Below are 6,170 nucleotides of genomic sequence, written 5' to 3'. Positions count from 1 at the left end.
ATACCTTTCTCCACTTGCTTCACCCAGCTATGGCTTTTTAACGGATCTCATTCTAAGATTGACACAATATACAAGAAAGCACAACCGAATTTAAGAGTTAAAGTTGCAAAGAGTGATCTCTGCCACGAAGCTTTCTTATGTTGGCTAATGGAAAGGATTATTAGCTTAACCACCAGCCCCAATAGAAATGTGTCTCTAATATCTTTCAGTTGAAAGTGTAGAAGTACTCTGCTATGTAGCAAATTGAAGGTCAGGCCAAGTAAAAACCAATTATCAAGTGTGAAATGCATTGCTATTTAACACCTTTGCAGACACAAAGCAAACGCCTCCTGAAAAGATACATTTACAATACGAAAAAGCACTTAAAAAAATGACTCTCTGTGGGTACCATAGACTTGAGCTTTCATCTCTAGCGGAAGAATCCAAAGCTGAAGAATCTATCCATTGAGCAAAGGAGAACATAAGGGGAAGAATTCCAGTCTGGTAACAGTAGGTGCCACGGTAAGGGTGATGACAGGGACTGTTTGGTAATTGTCAATTCGAATGTGTCTTTGATCAGATTTGTGTAAAAAAAGAGAAACTGTCAAACCTAACTTCAATATTTCTTCCTAACTAGCAGTTCCTCAATATTGCTATTAAATATTTATCTCTCCAAGTTTGGTTCCATCCATATTCCTGATCTAGAGAGAATACAAGGTAGGTTTCTGCTTAGGTTTTATTTTTGGACTCCTTGCGATCCTGTCTTCATTCTCATTGCCTCAGTAATTTCTACTTTACTACTACCCCCACTTAAACTCTGCTGGAAGCTCCTCCTCAAAGACAGACCGTGGTAAGAACCTTAGAATGGCAGGTAAGGACTTCCACATGTGGCCATAACTTCCTGGGCAAACCCCCTCCCTCTGACAATCCCCTCTGGAACTCCACCCCAGCCTTGCTGAATGACCTACATAGAGCTGCCCTGGCCCTCCAGCAGCTACTCCCTGGAGCCCAGAATGCCCTTTCCCAGCTCCTGGTAAACAATTGCTTTCCTTGTAGATTAGTTCCAGTGACACTTTCTCTGAAGCTTTGGCAGAGGAGAGATCAGATTGTCTCTGTATTCACTCTCTCCCATGGACCTCTGCCCAAACACACAAAACTTCTCAGAGAATTTTCTACTTGTCAATCTTCCCCTTCTAGTCTATAAACTCAAAGGCAGAGGAAATCCAAGAGCATACTTTACATCACATTCCTTTTTGCGTTGTTCGGGCTGGGTACATAGTGCACGCTTAATCAACATTTGAGGAATCATTGAGAAATAAATTGGATGATGGGCATTAAGGAGGGCATGTGATGTGAGGAGCACTGGGTGTTATATGTAACTGATAAATTATTGAACATCACATCTGAAACTAGTGATGTACTATATGTTGGCTAATTGAATTTAAACAAACAAAAAGAAGTGGAGCATAACTTTGAAATGAACTGTCTCTCCCTCCAAATGTCCAAATATCCTTCTTTCGGTTGTCTGCTCAAATGTCACCTTATATAAAATTACACCTGTCCTCCCTGCTCCTGGCATTTTCATACCCTGCTTTACTTTTTTCCGTAACAGGCCATCTGTTCTTGTTTCCTTACTGATTGTCTCTGTGTGCCTCAGATCATCCCCAGAATGTAAATACTCTGAGATAAAACCCAACCCAACCCCCAAAAGTTCTTGGTTTCTAGAGCTGCCTGCACTCCTTGGCTCATGGCCCACTTTCTCTGTCTTCAAAGTCAGCTACATTGAGTACTTCCTGGGCTTTGCTTCTCTGACTTCCACTTTTGCTTCACCTCTCCTGTCTCTTTAGCTGCTCAAGGGATGAGGTTGGCCCTTACTTCTGTATTCCAAGATAATCTCCTTATTTTAGGCCTCATGACCTTAATTGCCTCTGCCATGTCCATTTTGCTATGTAATAAAACATACTTACAGATACAGGGGGCGAAGACCCTAGGGGCCAAAATTCCGCTTGCCATAGCTACCTGCGGCCTCAGAAAATGAGGACAAATACACATATTTGCATAAAAAAACACTTGAAGGATGCACAAAATGTGGTTAGCTACAGTTGGTGGCTTGATGATGAAAAAGCTTGGATTATTGAGATTTCCCAGTGCAAAGTGTTTGATATCATTTTGATTTTTGAACCAAGTGAATATATTACTTGGTTTAAGAATAAAGATCCTTAAACAATTAAAAATAGTTACCATATTGGTCCAGCAACTCTATTATGTCATATAAAACTAAAATTATGGCCAACAGCCTCTCAACCCATGTTCATAGCAGCATTATGCACAGGAGCCAAGAGGGGGAGAAATATAAATGCCATGTGGTGTTTATATACAAGAGAATATTCTTTAGCCTTAAAGGAAGGAATTTCTGACATATGCCAGAACGACCTTGAGGTTATTACGCTAAGACAAATAAGACAGTTGCAAAAAGATGAATACCGTATGATTCCACTTACATGAGGTATCTAGAGTACTCATATTCCTATAAACAGAAAGCAGAATGGTGGTTACTAGGGGCGGATGGGACAGAGGAATGGGGAGTTGTTTATGGGCACAGAATTTCAGTTTTACAAGATAAAAAGAACCCGATGATTGGTTGTACAACAATATGAATATACTTAATACTACTGAATCACACACTTAAAAATGGTTATAATAGTAAATTTTATGTTATATGATTTTATCACAGACAAAAAAAAAAAGAAAAGAAAAAAAATAAAACTGTTGCTTTATAAAGTGGATGAAAATCAAGGGTCCAGGACCCTTCACCCCTGCTCATCCCAAGCCAGCAACTGGACAAATGTGGGTGGTGAATATTAATTCTACTGTTGTAGAACTCTTTTTACCAGTGGTGTAACCAGCAAAAATGCTACATGGTTTCGTCCTTGTAAGTCTGTGTCTATGTCTTGGACGTCAGACCCATTTCTCCTGAGATTCTCCTAGTCTATGGTTTCTTCCCTGGGTTCTATTCCTGTTCTACAAAAAGCACATTCCCAGATGACTGACAGTGAGAATGTTCAAACCCTTCAGGTGAACCCCCATCCTTCGCCCACAGCAACATCTTCTTGCTCAACAGAAATACTTCAAAATACAGTGATCTAACATCAGTACATTTTGGTCATGAGTAACATCACCATTTATAGGATGGGAATACCAATTACCTGTCTCATTGTTTTGATTAAGATGTCAGGAGTGTAGTCCAATTCATTAGTGTTCTTTCTTCCTACATATATCAGGGGATGTTAGGGGCTGAATTGTGTCTTCCCAAAATTCACGCCTTGAAGTCCTAGCCTTAGAATGTCACTGTATTTGGAGCTAGAGCTTTAAGAGAGTAAATTAATTTAAAATGAAGTCATGAAGGTGGGCCCTAATTCCAATATCACTTGTGTCCTTATAAAAAGAGGAAATTAGGGGACCTTTAGGTAGTTGGTTAAGCATCTGCTTTTGATCTCAACTCAGGTCTTGATCTCAGGGTTGTGAGCTCAAGCCCTGCGTTGGGCTCCATGCTGGGTGTGAATCCTACCTAATTAAAAAAAAAAAAAGGAAATTAGGACACAGACGCACAGAGAGGAAAGACTGGAAAGACCACATGAAAAAAAGGAAACGGCCATTTGTAAACCAACAAGAGAGGCCTCAGAAGAAATCACACTGCCAATACAGTAGTCCTCCCTTACGTGTCGACAATACGTTCCAAGACCCCCAGCGGATGCCTGGAACAATGAATAGTAAAGAACCCTATATATACTGTTTTTTCCTAGTCATACATACCTATGAGAAAGTTTAATTCAGAAATTAGGCACAGGAAAAGATTAACAATAACTAATAATAAAATAGAATGATTATAAGAGTATGCTGTAATAAAAAAATGAATGTGGTCCCTCTCAAAATATCTTATTATACTGTACTCACCTCTCTTCTTCTTGTGAGGGTGTGAGATGACCGAACGCCCTTGGGACTCGGTGAGATGGTCCGAGGTGAATGACATAGGCGAGGGCTGTAGCTTTAGGCTACTACTCACCTCACAGCAGGGGATCATCTGCTTCTGCGGTTTGACCTTGGGTAACTGAAACCACAGAAAGTGAAATGTGGCCAAGGCGTGTGTGTGTGTGTGTGTGTGTGTGTGTGTGTAGCGGAGGGTGGCTACTGTTCGTTACCTTGAGTGTCTAGCTTCCAGAACTGTAAGAAAATACAGTTGTTTATAGCACCCAGTCTGCGATGCTGTGTTATGGCCGCCCCAGCAAAGTAATACAGGGGAACAACTGACTCTCCCCAGGAATGAGTGATAATTCCACACAGAGAGAATAATTATGTTCTGGAGATGCAGAACACAAAATCTGCTGAGAATTAGCTCTGGCCACACATACACACAAATATACTCTACCACAACTAAATACTTCTTTTCAGGCGATAACATCTGTTCTAGTTGTTTAACAATTTTCTTGAGGACCCATGTGTCCTACTTTAATTTTGTTTAATTAAAGGGGTAAGGTGTGGGGGGGAGCAGGAAGGAACCCCCACCCAGCACACTGGGGAGAGGGGTTGCCCCAGCTGTTGCTCTAGCTGAACCCTGTTGGGGCTCAGCCTTGGCCAGTGGCCTCCCAAGCCCATAATATGGGACTTCTGGAATCCTCCATGGGACCCAGAGTATTGCTCAGCCGACTTCAAACTCAATTCATTGCCACCCTTTATTCTGCCTTCTATTTCCTGCTGCCTCCTACTCCCATCCCTCTAAACAGCATGTGTGTGCACACACGCGTGGAGGCTTAAATCACTCCTGCGGCTGTGCAGAGGGAAAGGAAGCATTGCCAACAGCTACAAAACACACCTGCTCCGAGAGTCTAAGGAGAGACAGGAAGATGGCATGCCTTCCTGGAATGGCACAATTTTCCCGGTGAAACTCAGTGCACAGAAGTGATGTTTCAGGTCCTCTTTAACTTTGAAATATTACGTTTCTGCATACAACTGTGGGAATATTCGTTTGGTTTGCTCCCCTCCTTGCTGGTACGGAGTGAGAAGGAACCAGGTGGATGGCAGGCCAGGAAACTGGGAGACACTCTCGCTGGTATTGCTGGAAGGGGAGCAGGGTACTTGATGCCTCAAGCAGACCTGCAGGCTCCTAGTCCTGAGCTGCCAGGGTGTAGAGGACAGGGAGGACAGCGCTGGTGAACAAATGGCTGCCCTCCTTGACCCTGGGAGTGAAATTAGTGATTGGGGGTGTGGCTGCGCCAGATGCCCCTGGTTAGATTCTCTGCAGCGGGTCCATTCCTGCCAGGGCAGCACCTGGAGAGGCCCAAAAGCTCGACCAGTTTCTTTATAAATGTGTTTAGACCCCGATAAAAGGCTGAACACTGAACAGGGTATAAAATGGCTGATTTTCTTTCCAGCAATAGCAGCTTTTTGCTACAGTTTCCTCCGCTGAGCTGAAAAGGGAGCAGGAAGTCTGAGGATTTATTTCTGAAGACACACACACACACACGCACGCACTCCAGGGCTCTAATTTATTTATAAATATGCAGGCTTTGTGACATATTTCTGAGGAAACTCGAGTCCTCTTCTCCTGTTTGGAGCTGAAAGACAAGCCTAAGTTATTTTGAATGTAAAACTCTTTGATTTTTCATAGATAAGAACCTTTCAATTTGACTTTATTGATCAAAAAGCCAAAGTGTTACTAAACAGTGATTAGATAATGTAAACTAGAAGGTAAAAGTATAGAGAATTGCCAAGTGTTAAAAATATATATATATGAATCACATTGTTTAAAAAAAAAAATCATTGATAAAACCCAGAAAACCGAAATCATCAAAGTCATTGAGATCCGCTGGAACAGAGGATGGCTGTGAATTAAAACAGGTGAATCTTAAGACCTCCAAGGCGCTGTTCAGCTCTGCAGAGACACACGTAATGAAAACAAACAGATCTCTTGTTTCGTCAACTTGGTCTGGGACAGTTCTGTCTGTTTATACAGATACAACAGGAGGTTCCGAAGCTCACATTTCAAACACTGAATTGTTAACCACAGAAAGTGACCCTCCGAAGGCCGACTGTGTAGCCAGGCTGTGTGGACTACCCAAGCCTCTCAGCATCTGGCCCTGGCCCCACCCATTGGAGCGGGGATGCAGGGCAGCCCCGCCCCCAGGATGTGTCCC

Source organism: Mustela nivalis (genome assembly GCF_964662115.1).
Source record: "Mustela nivalis genome assembly, chromosome: 5".
In the NCBI taxonomy this organism is placed as follows: Eukaryota; Metazoa; Chordata; class Mammalia; order Carnivora; family Mustelidae; genus Mustela; species Mustela nivalis.
This window is presented reverse-complemented; position numbering follows the sequence as displayed.